This window comes from Moschus berezovskii, chromosome 1 (genome assembly GCF_049115385.1).
Source record: "Moschus berezovskii isolate FMDL1 chromosome 1, NW_MosBer_1.0, whole genome shotgun sequence".
Lineage (NCBI taxonomy): Eukaryota > Metazoa > Chordata > Mammalia > Artiodactyla > Moschidae > Moschus > Moschus berezovskii.
This window is the reverse complement of record NC_142460.1, coordinates 105,066,484-105,082,377: the sequence shown is the minus strand read 5'-3', so window position 1 is coordinate 105,082,377 and position 15,894 is coordinate 105,066,484. Positions and strand designations below refer to the sequence as shown.

Genomic DNA, 15,894 nt, shown 5'->3' with positions numbered 1-15,894 from the left:
GCTTCTGACAGGGGATAAGAATCCTCTGCCCTGGTGAGCAACAGGTACTCTGAATGGATTCTGGACCAATTAGAGGGTTTTCCTATGGGATGGGGAGACACAGAGAAGAAGGCTGCAGTGACATTTTTTTGGGGAAGGATTTATCCTTGAGTCCTGACCTTTCTGGAAGGTTCCAGAAAGAAGTGATCTCTATGTCAATTAAAACCTGAATTGATGTTCATTGCAGCTCTATTTACAATAGCTAGGAGATGGAAGCAACATAGATGTCTATCAACAGAAGAATGGATAAAGAAGTTGTTGTGCATATATACAATGGAATATTATTCAGCCATTAAAAGGAATGCATTTGAGTCAGTTCTAATGAGGCAAATGAACCAAGAGATTATTATACAGCGTGAAGTAAGTCAGAAAGAGAAAAACAAATATAATATATTAACACATATACATGGAATCTAGAAAGATGGTACTGATGAAACTATTTGCAGAGCAACAAAGGAGACGCAGACAGAGAGAACAGACCTGTGGACACAGTGGGGAAAGGAGAGGAAGGGATGAATTGAAAGAGTAACACTGAAACATATACATTACCATGTGTAAAACAGATAGCCAGTAGGAATATGCTATATGATACAGGGACTCAAACCCAAAGCTCTGTGACAACCTAGAGGGGTGGGATGTGGTGGGAGGTGGGAAGGAGGTTCAAGAGGGAGGGGACATATGTATACCTGTGGAAGATTCATGTTGATGTATGGCAGAAACTAACATAATATTGTAAAGCAATTATCCTCCAACTGAAAGAATAAAAATAAAAAAACAAAAAAAAATTAAGAACTTTCTTTTTTTTAAAAATTTATTTTATTGGAGGCAAATTACCTTACATTAATATATTGGTTGGTTTTGCCATACATTGACATGAATCCGCCCCAGGTGTACATGTGTTCTCTTTCTTGAACCCCCCTCCCACCTCCCTCTTCCCCATATCCTCCCTCCATGTCATCCCCGTGCACCAGCCCCAAGCATCCTGTATCATGCGTCAAACCTGGACTGGTCACTTATGATAATATACATGCTACAATGCCGTTCTCCCCAATCATCCCACCTTCACCCTCTCCCATAGAGTCCCAAAGACTGTTCTATATGCCTATGTCTCTTTTGCAGTCTCGTATACAGGGTTCAGGTTTCCATCTTTCTAAATTCCATATATATGCGTTAGTATACTGTATTGATGTTTTTCTTTCTGGCTTACTTCACTCTGTATAATTGGCTCCGATTTCATCCACCTCATTAAACCTAGATGTCCATCTGCAGATGAATGGATAAGAAAGCTTTGGTACATATACACAATGGAGTATTTTTCAGCCATCAAAAAGAATGCATTTGAATCGGTTTTAATGAGGTGGATGAAATTGGAGCCAATTATACAGAGTGAAGTAAGCCAGAAAGAACTTTCTTAAAAAAAAAAAAAAAAAACAACCTGAATTGTTCCTAGATACAAGGGAAGACAATAAGGAAAAGACAGATCAGCATCTAAAATGATGCCTGATCCAATAAATTAGTAAATATTTATAAGAATATGTAGTGGGCATGGGCCAAATCTTTTTGCACTAATAAGCCTGGATGGGAATTTCTTTACGAGGATGCATAGCTCCAGATTCTGACATCATTCTTGTGGATTACTGTGGTAAAGCAGATCAACTCTCCTCCCTTCCCCACTACCAATTACAAGTTTAAATTTGAGGAGTGACTTTAAGGTTTTCCAGACCTCTACCCAATGTACAATTTTTTCTTGGACCAAATAAGTCCATCCAGAACTGGTCCAGGGGACACAAATCTCATTGGGCAGCTTGGGAAGGTAGAACTGGTAACCCAAGAAAATGGCCAAGTGGTTGAGATCAATGCACTGGTACAACTCTGGGTCCAAGTGGTTTTAGGCTGTATTTAATGTCTGCCTAGAGAAAAGGCCATTAAGGGGTACTTTGCCAATGATACTTGGCTAATAAAGTAGGGGAGATAGGGTGTGATCATTAGGGACCCCAGTGGGAGTAAGAGGATCAGAGTTTAAAGACCACTTCCCTGGTGGTCCAATGGTTAAGACTCTGTGCTTCCACTGCAGGGACACGGGTTTGATCCCTGGTATGGGAAAGTTTCGCCTGCCATTTAGTATGGCCAAAATGAATGAGAAGAAGAAAGGGAGGGGCTGGAGTGGCTCCACCATCACTCACCTCTGCTTCTACTGCCCTGGCTGTAGATGTGGGACAAGCCTTTCATTAGCTAGCACCCAGTAGAGTGCATCAGCAACAACAGACTCACTGTATCAGCTGAGAACCTGTGGCCTCCAGGTATCACCATTGTGGAATTGGGCATATCTGGGTCAGAGAAAGCCAGCATGAAGCCCATCTGAAAAGAGCAACTAAGGGTTAGTGCAGGTCACAGGGACGCCAGCAGATTCAGATCAGGGCACAGTGTCAATGAGTTGACTCTCACAAAACACTATGAGCAGAACAGACAAGAGAGAGTGACCTTAAAGAAACAGCCCCAAGAGTGAGCACAGTAGGAGAAGACCTGGGAAGGGAGGGAGACAAAAGCTGATGAAGGCACCCACAGCACCTATCTCTCTCTGCCTTTCACAAGCAGCGTGGATGTGGATCAGGTACCTCCAGGTCTCACTACATATGTCAGCAGCTAAGGTCAAGTTATAGTACCACAGGCCAATGAAGGTGACCAGCACCTATAACCCAGACATCTTCTACTTCCCTTTTGACCAACAGAACTGCACGCTCACCTTCAGTTCCCTCCTCTACACAGGTGAGTGAGACGTTGTGGTAGCCATTTAAGGTTCAGAGGAAGATATTTCATTGATGCAGATATTATTTAGGAAGGTTTTAGATCAGTGTTTCTCAACTCTGGCTGCCCACCGAAGCTTTTTAAAAATACCAATAACTATGCATTACCCCAGAAATTCCAAATTAATTGTTCCAAATGGGGTTCTACTACTGTGATTTCTTTCTATCTCCCCAGGTGATGCTAATGTGCAGACAGGGTTAAGAACTACTGCTTTAATTTCTCAATAAAGTTTAAAAAATAAACAAAAACTACTGCTTTATCTTAGATAGCCCTTCCACCAAATGAGTCTAACCTGACCCTGACCTGCTGCACATGTATAATTTTTAGCTCAAGCCTGTTAACATTAACAGCCAATACACTTTAACAAGTAATTAATGTAACTGAAGCTACCAGGTGTCCTATGGCAGAATTAGATAAATAAATCTTTATAACTGGCATGCATGTAATTATAAAAATATCAAGCTATTCAAGATTTATTCCACTGAAACAACATATAGAATTGGAGAACTGAGAAGAAAAATAGGAAAGACTCCAAAATTTTTATTTATTTATTTATTTAATTAATTTATTTTGGCTGCACTGGGTCTTCATTGCTGCACGCAGGCTCTCTCTCTAGTTGCAGAGCGGGGGCTACTCTCTAGTTGCGGAGCATGGGCTCTAGGGTACATTGACTTCAGGAGTTGTGGTGCAGGCTTAGTTGCCCCAAGGCATGTGGGATCTTAGTTCCCCTTAGCCAATGCAGGGGACACCAGGGATCGAACCTGTGTACCCTGCACTGGCAGGCAGATTTTTAACCACTGGACCACCAGGGAAGTCCCTCCAAAATTTCTTGACTCATAACTAATCTTCCCATAACTTTGACTCTAACAACCAAAAAAAAAAAAAACCTCTTAATGCTGCAGCCCACAAGTATATGAATTGCTGGTCCTATGACCCACTTCTGAGAAAACCTAGATGCCTACTTTAAAAGGACAGAGAGGAGAATCTGTGGAAGAAGCTCAGTAGGGGAGAAATTGAATCTTGTGGGCAGGAGACTTGAGGACACTCTGGACTGAGCTACCCTGGCCTACTTGCAGTGGACAGCATGCTCCTGGACAAGGAATTGTGGGTGATAACAGATATACCTTGAAATGTCACTCAGACCAGGGGGAGTGGGGGCTTCTGAACACCAGCAAGGCCACCCCAAAGATGTTGATGGACAGCAACCTATACTACCAAATCATTTCCTATGTAAGTTCAGGGGCCCCTGTTTAACTTCTGAGTTGCTCTTGATTTTCCTCTTAATCTAAGGCCCTTTAGGATGTAAAAATAGTTCTAGGGAGTTGAGCACCTGCTCCTCTTCCACTCTCTATCCTAACTGCCCTCAAGAAGGATTCCCCAAGGCTTCTGCCCTGCAAACAGGAGGAGCAGCTGGACTTTTATAAAAATGGATGGTCCTGTCCTATAATCCAAAGGGCCCCAGTTCAGTTCAGTTCAGTTGTTCAGTTGTGTCCGACTCTTTGCGACCCCGTGAATCACAGCACACCAGGCCTCCCTGTCCATCACCAACTCCCGGAGTTCACTCAAACTCATGTCCATAGAGTCGGTGATGCCATCCAGCCATCTCATTCTCCGTCGTCCCCTTCTCCCCCTGCTCCCAATCCCTTCCAGCATCAGAGTCTTTTCCAGCGAGTCAACTCGTTGCATGAGGTAGCCAAAGTATTGCAATTTCAGCTTTAGCATCAGTCCTTCCAATGAACACCCAGGATTGATCTCCTTTAGAATGGACTGGTTGGATCTCCTTGCAGTCCAAGGGACTCTCAAGAGTCTTCTCCAACACCACAGTTCAAAAGCATCAATTCTTCGGCGATCAGCTTTCTTCACAGTCCAACTCTCACATCCATACATGACCACGGGAAAAACCATTGCCTTGACTAGATGGACCTTGGTTGGCAAAGTAATGTCTCTGCTTTTTAACATGCTATCAAGGTTGGTCATAACTTTCCTTCCAAGGAGTAAGCGTCTTTTAATTTCATGGCTGTAATCAGCATCTGCAGTGATTTTGGAGCCCCCAAAAATAAAGTCTGACACTGTTTCCACTGTTTCCCCATCTATTTCCCATAAAGTGATGGGACCAGATGCCATGATCTTAGTTTTCTGAATGTTGAGCTTCAAGCCAACCTTTTCACTCTCCTCTTTCACTTTCATCAAGAGGCTTTTGAGTTCCTCTTCACTTTCTGCCATAAGGGTGGTGTCATCTGCATATATGAGGTGATTGATATTTCTCCCAGCAATCTTGATTCCAGCTTGTGCTTCTTCCAGCCCAGCGTTCCTCATGATGTACTCTATATATAAGTTAGATAAGCAGGGTGACAATATACAAGCTTGACGTACTCCTTTTCCTATTTGGAACCAGTCTGTTGTTCCATGTCCAGTTCTAACTGTTGCTTCCTGACCTGCATACAGGTTTCTCAAGAGACAGGTCAGGTGGTCTGGGATTCCCATCTCTTTCAGAATTTTCCACAGTTTATTGTGATCCACATACTCAAAGGCTTTGGCATAGTCAATGAATCAGAAATAGATGTTTTTCTGGAACTCTCTTGTTTTTTCCATGATCCAGCGGATGTTGGCAATTTGATCTCTGGTTCCTCTACCTTTTCTAAAACCAGCTTGAACATCTGGAAGTTCACGGTTCACACATTGCTGAAACCCTGCTTGGAGAATTTTGAGCATGATTTTACTAGCATCTGAGATGAGTGCAATTGTGCAGTAGTTTGAGCATTCTTTGGTATTGCCTTTCTTTGGGATTGGAATGAAGACTGACCTTTTCCAGTCCTGTGGCCACTGCTGAGTTTTCCAAATTTGCTGGCATATTGAGTGCAGCACTTTCACAGCATCATCTTTCAGGATTTGAAATAGCTCAACTGGAATTCCATTAGCTCCACTAGCTTTGTTCGTATTGATGCTTTCTAAGGCCCACTTGACTTCACATTCCAAGACGTCTGGCTCTAGGTGAGTGATCACACCATCGTGATTATCTTGGTCGTGAAGATCTTTTTTGTACAGTTCTTCTGTGTATTCTTGCCACCTCTTCTTAATATCTTCTGCTTCTGTTAGGTCCACACCATTTCTGTCCTTTATAGAGCCCATCTTTGCATGAAATATTCCCTTGATATCTCTAATTTTCTTGAAGAGATCTCTTGTCTTTCCTATTCTGTTGTTTTCCTCTATTTCTTTGCATTGATCACTGAGGAAGGCTTTCTTATCTCTCCTTGCTATTCTTTGGAACTCTGCATTCAGATTCTTATATCTTTCCTTTTCTCCTTTGCTTTTCGCTTCTCTTCTTTTCACAGCTTTTTGTAAGGCCTCCCCAGACAGCCATTTTGCTTTTTTGCATTTCTTTTCCATGGGGATGGTCTTGGTCCCTGTCTCCTGTACAGTGTCACAAACCTCCGTCCATAGTTCATCGGGCACTCTATCTATCAGATCTAGTCCCTTAAATCACTTTTGATTCACTCTAGAAGCTACTGCCGGTGGCTCCGAGTGCGCAGAAGCGACACCGGCTCTGCAACCGACCAGGCGCAGAAGCGTGACCGAGAGGAGCTACCCCACGCCCGAGGTCAGGGCCGGAGGCTGAGAGGAACAACCCCAAGTCCAAGTGGCGGCGGCTGCGCGGTCGCAGGAGGGCCGAGAGGAGCAACTCCACGTTCAAGATCAGGAGGGACGGCCATGAGGAGATACCCCTCGTCCAAGGTAAGGTGCAGCAGCTGCGCTTTGCTGGAGCAGCTGTGAAGAGATACCCCACGACCAAGGTAAGAGAAACCCAAATAAGATGGTAGGTATTGCGAGAGGGCATCAGAGGGCAGACACACTGAAATCATAATCACAGAAAACTAGTCAATCTGATCACATGGACCACAGCCTTGTCTAACTCAATGAAACTAAGTCATGCCATATGGGGACACCCAAGATGGGCGGGTCATGGTGGAGAGGTCTGACAGTATGTGGTCCACTGGAGAAGGGAATGGCAAACCACTTCAGTATACTTGCCTTGAGAACCCCATGAACAGTATCAAAAGGCAAAATGATAGGATACTGAATGAGGAATTCCCCAGGTCGGTAGGTGCCCAGTATGCTACTGGAGATCAGTGGAAAAATAACTCCAGAAAGAATGAAGGGATGGAGCCAAAGCAAAACCAATACCCAGTTGTGGATGTGACTGGTGATAGAAGCAAAGTCCGGTGCTGTAAAGAGCAATATTGCATAGGAACCTGGAATGTTAGGTCCATGAATCAAGGCAAATTGGAAGTGGTTAAACAGGAGATGACAAGAGTGAACGTAGACATTCTAGGAATCAGCGAACTAAAATGGACTTGAATGGGTGAATTTAACTCAGATGACCATTATATCTACTACTGTAGGCAGGAATCCCTTAGAAGAAATGGAGTAGCCATCATGGTCAACAAAAGAGTCTGAAATGCAGTTCACTTCAGTTCAGTTCAGTCGCTCAGTCGTGTCCGACTCTCTGCGACCCCATGAATCACAGCACGCCAGGCCTCCCTGTCTATCACCAACTCCCGGAGTTCACTCAAACTCATGTTCACAGAGTCGGTGATGTCATCCAGCCATCTCATTCTCTGTCGTCCCCTTCTCCTCCCGCCCCCAACCTTTCCCAGCAACGACAGAATGATCTCTGTTCGTTTCCAAGGCAAACCATTCAATATTACAGTAATCCAAGCCTACGCCCCAACCAGTAATGCTGAAGAAGCCGAAGTTGAACGGTTCTATGAAGACCTACAAGACCTTTTAGAACTAACACCCAAAACAGATGTCCTTTTCATTATAGGGGACTGGAATGCAAAAGTAGGAAGTCAAGAAACACCTGGAGTAACAGGCAAATTTGGCCTTGGAGCACGGAATGAAGCAGGGCAGAGGCTAATAGACTTTTGCCAAGAGAACACACTGGTCATAGCAACACCCTCTTCCAACAACACAAGAGAAGACTCTACACATGGACATCACCAGATGGTCAACACCGAAATCAGATTGATTATATTCTTTGCAGCCAAATATGGAAAAGCTCTATACAGTTTGCAAAAACAAGACCAGGAGCTGACTGTGGCTCAGATCATGAACTCCTTATTGCCAAATTCAGACTTAAATTGAAGAAAGTAGGGAAAACCACTAGACCATTCAAGTATGACCTAAATCAAATCCCATATGATTATACAGTGGAAGTGAGAAATAGATTTAAGCGACTAGATCTGATAGATAGAGTGCCAAAGGGCCCCACTTGCTCACAAAAGCCTATGGTTGTGTTCTCAGCAAGTGGGACATAAGGGGAAATTAGACAATGAAGTTGGTGGCACTTTTGAAAAGAGCACAACTCAATGCATCCATTACCCAGAGAGGTTGACCCATGACCAGCCTAACTGGACAACAGCAAAGAATGAATAATCAAATATAGAGTTGTGCTCTCTGGCATCGGTTATTTGTCACATTCTCCACACTCCTCCCCACCAGGTGGCTAACAGGTGCAGGCCCAGCCTCTTCATCTTAAACCTCCTGGTGTCCAGTAGCTTTCTGGTCACCATTGACACCCTCAGTTTTTACCTGACAGCAGGAAATAAGAACCTTGCCTCATTCAAGATAACTCCTGCTGGGTTACAACGTCCTTCTGCTTATGATTAATGACATACTCCCTGCCAGTGGCACCCCCCTCATCAGTGTGGCTTCTTTGGCTCTTGAGAAGAAAAGGATGGGAGGGACTGGCTGAACTGACTCAGGGAAGGAAAATATATTGGCCAAAAGAGGCTGTGCTTTCCAGGGTGGGATTGGAAGAGAAGAATGAAGTCATGGCTGGTGCCTCTGGCCCTCAGGCAGGCCCAGCTTCCCTCCCGGTGTCTGTTTTGCCCTGTGTCTGTCCCTGATGGTGCTCAGCCTGCTGGAGACCATCTTTATCACCTACCTGCTGCACCTGGCCACCACCTAGCCCCCACCTGGCCATGCCTCGCTGGCTCCATTTCCTGCTTCTACACTGCACCAGCCCAAGGATAAGCTGCCCCACTATGCCCCAGAAGGGAAGCACAGGCCTTGACCACCTGCCTGGTGAGGGAAGTCAGCACTGCCCACGCTTCCTCCTCTATCACCTCTGCTTTTCTGCTCCTGCCTCCTTCCCCACAACCCCCCAGCTGACCTTGGTGGCCCACAGCTGAGTCTCTGTCTCACCGTAGGTGTGAAGGAGCCCATGGAGTTTGTGGGGAAGGTGCCAGGTCCCAGAGAGAGAACTAAATGGGTATCCTCGGTCAGCAAGGACCTAGCATGAAAACAAAACTCAGAAGCAGCACTTGGTCAGCCTGTGGGTGCAGTTAAGCCACATGATGGACACCCTGCTCTTCTGTCTCTACCTGCTCTTCATGGTCACCTCCATCACTACAGTGATCGTCCTCTGAAACACCAAGGCATGACATCCACATCCACTTCTCCCTACAAACTATAGCGTGAAGTTTCTCATGGTCTTAGGGCCAGACAGACACAGGCCCTTTCCTAGTTTTAACCACTTACCTGCAATGACTACCATGAGTATGCATATGTTCAGTCACTTCAGTCGTACCCAACTCTTTGCAACTCCATGGATTGTAGCCCATGAGGCTCCTCCATCCATGGGATTCTCCAGGCAAGAATACTGGAGTGGGTTGCCATTTCCTCCTCCAGGGGATCTTCCTGACCCCAGGATCGAACCCAAGTCTCCAGCATCTCCTGCATTGCAAGCAGGTTCTTTACTGTTGGAGCCATCAGGGAAGCCCAGTGACTACCATGTCCCTTCTAAATTCCTAAAAAGAACAGCCCTATAAAGCAGGTTTAGAACAACCCTAGACAATCTCCTGATGTCTCACACTCCTCATTCCCACACACTTCAGTGTTCCTTAGCCACACCTAACTTCTTACTCCATTATCACTGAAGATTGGGGTAAGTGGAGTCTCTCCTCGATTGATTGTCCCAATAACTGACTTTCCAGGAAGCACTGGCTCCTCAATGCATTTATGATAATCTCCACAAACAGTGAGGTAAAGAGCCCTCTTGTAGATAAAAAGCCCAGAGATAAACCCACATACCTATGGGTACCTTACTTTTGACAAAGGAGGCAAGAATATACAATGGGGCAAAGACAGACTCTTCAATAAGTGATGCTGGGAAAACTGGGCAGCTACATGCAAAAGAATGAAATTAGAACACTTCTTAACACCATACACAAGGGTAAACTCAAAATGGATTAAAGACCTAAATGTAAGACTAGAAACTATAAAACTCTTAGAGGAAAACATAGGCAGAAGACTCTATGACATAAATAACAGCAAGATCCTCTATGACCCACCTCCTAGAGTAATGGAAATAAAAACAAAAATAAATAAGTGGGACCTGATTAAACTGAAAAGCTTTTGCACAGCAAAGGAAACTACAAACAAGGTGAAAAGACAACCCTCAGAACAGGAGAAAGTAACAGCAAATGAAACAACTGACAAAGGATTAATTTCCAAAATATACAAGCAGCTTATGCAAGTCAATACCACAAAAACAAACAACCCTATCAAAAAGTGGGGAGAAGACCTAAACAGACATTTCTCCAAAGAAGACATACAAATGGCTAACAAACACATGAAAAGATGCTCAACATCACTCATTAGAGAAATGCAAATTGAGACTACAATGAGATATCGCCTCACACCGATCAGAATGGCCATCAAAAAGTCTACAAACAATAAATGCTGGAAAGGGTGTGAATAAAAGGAACCCTCTTGCATTGTTTGTAGGAATGTAAATTGACAAGTTACTATGGAAGACAGTATGGAGTTTTTTTATTCCTTAAAAAACTAGGAATAAAACCACCATCAGTTCAGTTCAGTTCAGTCACTCAGTCATGTCCAACTCTTTGCAACCCCATGAATCACAGCACACCAAGCCTCCTTGTCCATCAACAACTCCCAGAATTCACTCAACCTTATGTCCTTCGAGTCGGTGATGCCATCCAGCCATCTCATCCTCTGTCATCCCCTTCTCCTCCTGCCCCCAATCCCTCCCAGCATCAGAGTCTTTTCCAATGAGTCAACTCTTCACATGAGATGGCCAAAGTATTGGAGTTTCAGCTTTAGCATCAGTCCTTCCAGTGAACACCCAGGACTGACCGCCATATGACCCAGAAATCCCACTACTAGGCATATACTCTAAGGAAAACAAAATGGAAAAAGACACATGGACCCCAATGTTCATTGCAGCACTATTTACAATAGTTAGGATGCGGAAGCAACCTAGATATTCATTGACAGATGAATAGATAAAGAAACTGTGGTACATAAACACAATGGAATATTAGTCATAAAAAGGAACGCGTTTAGGTCAGTTCTAATGAGGTGGATGAACCTAGAGCCTATTATACAGAGTGAAGTAAATCAGAAAGAGAAAAACAAATATCATATACTAACACATTTATACATGGAATCTAGAAGGATGGTACTGATGAAATTATTTTCAGGGCATCAGTGGAGACACAGACATAGAGAACAGACCTATGGACACAGCTGGGTGGGTAGAAAGGAGAAGCGTCAGATGTATGGAAAGAGTAACATGGAAACTTATGTTACCATATGTAAATTAGATAGCCAACAGGAATTTGCTGTATAATTCAGGGAACCCAAACTGAGGCTCTGTAACAACCTAGAGGTGTGGGATGGGGTGGGAGGTGGGAGGGAGGTTCAAGAGGGAGGGTACATATGTATACCTATGGCTGATTCATGTTGATGTTTGGCAGAAACCAACCAAATTCTGTAAAGCAATTACGCTTCAGTTAAAAAATAAATAATTTTTTTAAAAGCCCTATTGTAGAAGCTTTGATACTTCATTCTAAACAGGTGTAATGGGATTTGACTTGAAGTCTCTCAGGCACTTTCAGGGATTCAAAAGAATGAAAAGGTCGTCTCATTTGCAAGAAATTATTATAAAATATTTAAATTACAAAATGTCCCTTTCATCAACCATTTTCATTTCACTTTCCTTTGTGTCAAGTTTTATTCTGACAGGTTCTTCTAATCTCACAAAATCAAATAGAGAGGGCCTTCTGAATATATATACATGCTTGAAGAAGGGCCAGGAAGACTAGTTAAGGGCCTCAATTAAAAAGTTCGAGTTAAATAGTCCTATAGCCACATAAAGGAATGCTCTGCAGCCATTTAAAGTGAGAATGTAGATCTGTGTCAAAACCAGGGAAACGGGTCCATGATATACAGCATGGAAAAAACAAGTTATAAAACAGTATGTATATAAAATTTCTGTTAAAAAAAGAGTGCTAGATAGAAATGCAGAGGGAAAGATATGGATAGCTGAAAGTGTCAGTTTCTCAGTCATGTCCCTTTGTGACCCCATGGACTGCAGCCCACCAGGCTCCTCTGTCCATGGGATTCTCCAGGCAAGAACACTGGAGTGGGTTGCCATTTCCTTCTCCAATGGAGGGCTAGACACGAAAAACAAAAATAACAAGAGCTAACTTTGTTCAGGATAATGGGATTATGAGGACTGCTATCTTCTTTTATATTCCTGTCTGTGTTTTCAATGCACGTGTGCTCAGTTACTCAGCTGTGTCCAACTCTTTGCGACCCCATCAGCTGCAGCCCACCAGGCTCCCCTGTCCATGGAATACTCCAGGCAAGAATACTGGAGTGGGCTGCCATTTCCCACTCCAGGGGATCTTCCCAACCCAGGGATCATATCTGTGTCTCCTGCCTTGGCAGGTAAGTTCTTTACCACTGTACCCACCTGGGAAGTCCATGTTTTCAGTGAGTGTGTATTATATTTACTGCCTGCAAAAAAAACCCTTCCTTCTTGCTGGGGTAGGGGAGTTGTCCCAAGAGGCTTGCAGGATCTTAGCTCCTCGACCAGGGATTAAACCCAGGCCCTCGACAGTGAAAGCACAGAGTCCTAACCAATGAACTGCCAGGGAATTCCCCAAAACCTATTTTTTTGAAAAAGAGTTCCATATTAACAGTACCTCATATCCCCACCGGCACATATCATCCTGGGAGGACTCCAACAGGTAACTGAGAGCAAGGACCTGAGGAGAGAGAGAAATTGAAAGGAGAAGTGAAAGAATACCAACGACGAATATCTGGATTATGTTTTAATTATATTCAACTACATGAATAGATTTCAGAGATTTATTTATATTTCTGACTCCCCTTAGAGAGTGTGCTTTCCTAAAAGACAATGTCTCACCCATTTTTACAAATCAGTATACGGTACCATTGGAGAAGGCAATGGCAATGCACTCCAGTACTCTTGCCTGGAAAATCCCATGGACAGAGGAGCCTGGTAGGCTGCAGTCCATGGGGTCACTAAGCGTCGGGCACGACTGAGCGACTTCACTTTCTCTTTTCACTCTCATGCATTGGAGAAGGAAATGGCAACCCACTCCAGTATTCTTGCCTGGAGAATCCCAGGGACAGAGGAGCCTAGTTGGCTGCTGTCTATGGGGTCGCACAGAGTCGGACACGACTGAAGCGACTTAGCAACAGCAACATTCGGTACCATGATGCCTGACACATCATAGGTGCTTAATAGACTTGTTGCAATGTATGAATGAACACCAGCCAGCCAAGAATCAGTGTTTATTAGTTCTAGATGCAATCCCTTTATCCCATCTTGGTATATTGTATTTTATTTTCCCATAACTTCTATAGAAAATTAGCAGTCATTTTTATATGTCAACTATCTCTATTCTTAGAGACAGTCCTTGTACACTGACAATGGCATTTCTGCTTGTAGATTCTCTTGTGTTTCCTTCTTTCCGTCACTTGGAACACGTTTTTCAAACAGAAATTTGCCCTTGACTTTCACTAATAACTTAAAATGAAAAGTGTTTACCACAACTTTGAGGAATTTCAAATTCCTTAAGGTCACCTTTGCATGATTTCTTTTTCCTTTCCCATCCCCACATTTGCGTTTCTCTAGACGTCAACTTTGCAGTTCTACCTCACACATAGGTGACTTTAGGTTTTCTGTGCCAAGACCATTATAATTGACAATATCCTTTGCAAAGCAACAACCTGTTCATGTGTTAAGGCTGAGGTGACTCTTGTAGTTTAAAACATGACCTTACAATAAGGCAAAATAGTTTAAGCTATAGTTTAAGTTCTAGCCTAGATGTGTCAGCAGGACTGTTAGGGGTATTTCACAATTTCAGAGGATGTACATATGATTTACAATATCCCTTTCCCTTTCAAAAAAACATATACTTACAACTTTATTTCCTTTTCCTCCATTTGCTAGTATAAACCTCTGTTAAGAGCACACATTGAAAATTTATGAACTCTTTGGCCCTGGATATACTACTTTCTTCAAATGCTTGATTATGTTTCTAACTTCTTAGGTTGCCATTTCTAAGCTCCCACTCTCTTCTTTTATTAGCAGTATCCGATATACCCTCACAACCTTCTCACATCTCAGTGTTTCTTGTCTTTTTTTTTTTTTTGGTCACACCATGAGGCATACAGTATCTTAATTCACCAACCAGGGATCAAACCCATGCCCCCTGCATGCAGTGGAAGCATGGAGTCTTAACCTCTGGACCACCAGGGAAGTCCCTCGGTTTTTCTTTTATTCACTAAACAGTTCTAAGAAAAATCTCTTCTTACTTATTGTTTTGGTGCCCCATATACCTGCCCATTCTCACTGTGAGTTTTATCTCAACACTGCCTTTGATTCCTTCTGTCTTCTAGAAATCCAGAATATCTACAGACAGTACCATAAGTCATACTTATCCCCTCTCTTCTTTCATCTCTCTGCTTCTCTCTGAAAACCAAGCCTGTCTGCTCTTTCGACACCGTTTTCTCTCACCTTCCTCTGTTACTACTCTTGTATTTTCTCTTACACCTTCTTTATACCAACATCTTTCATTATTATTTCTCCTTTACTGTGTGTGCTGTGCTTAGTCACTCAGTCATGTGCAACTCTTTGCAACCCCATGGACTGTAGCCCGCCAGACTCCTCTGTCCATGGGGATTCTCTAGGCAAGAATACAGGAGTGGGTTGCCATGCCCTCCTCCAGGGGATCTTCCCAACCCAGGGATCAAACCCAGGTCTCCCACATTGCAGGCAGATTCTTTACTGTCTGAGTCACCAGCAGGGAAGCCCAAGAATACTGGAGTGGGGTAGCCTATCCCATTTCCAGGGGACCTTCCCAACCCAGGAATCAAACCGTAGTCTCATGCATTGCAGGCGAATTCTTTATCATCGGACAATTCATTTATATTATTATCCTTAATAATTCAGAGGTGATACTCCTGATACTAATTTTCCACCTGTATAATATACTGGTAGGAATCTCTACAAAATAAGTAGCACTTTATAATTATACCACAAGGGTTTTCAATAACTCATGTGGCCATCTGTCTCAATGAACCACCAGAAAGCTTACAGAGCAAACACAAGGATTTCTAAAGGTACAATTTAGCAGACAAAAGATAAAATGCAATTAGGAAATAAAATCATTCTTCAAGTTTCTTCCCTTCAAGGAAAATTGAATAATTCTGCCAAGTTACCCCAAGACAACATGTCCAATGCCCAGGTCTTTCTTACTCTCTTACTACCTGCTCCACACTGTGCTAACATGGTATTCACTAGACCCCAAAGGAGCAGCAGTTCTGTCTGCTTGCCTAGTTCCCGCGTCTGACCAAAGACCACAGCTCTTGCCTATTTCCTCATACTTTTTGAGAAAAGATCTCAGAATCCTAGTCTCAGGGATCTTGAGTTCACAGGCTACTTTCTTTTCACTCTACTCAGCCTTACACTTGGAATCCATCTTCCATGTATTATTTAAAACAAATTGAGAAATTTAGACATCCAAAGTAGTTTCTTATTTCAGTATTCAATAACTTTTAAGCAATATTTTGAATCATTAATGCAACCTTTTAACATATTAAGTGCAACACACAGCTGGCATGCCAAAACCTTACACAATAAAGGTTTTTCTTCCTTAACTTTTCAAACTTTTTATTGCAATCTAGCATACATACATACTGGAG

General features: G+C 43.2%; 1 pseudogene; it reads left to right on the top strand.

Annotated features, from left to right (window-relative positions):
- Nucleotides 1–369: 369 nt before the first annotated feature.
- LOC129551673 (5-hydroxytryptamine receptor 3C-like) lies at nucleotides 370–9,148 on the top strand (annotated as a pseudogene).
- The last annotated feature ends 6,746 nt before the right edge of the window (nucleotides 9,149–15,894 follow it).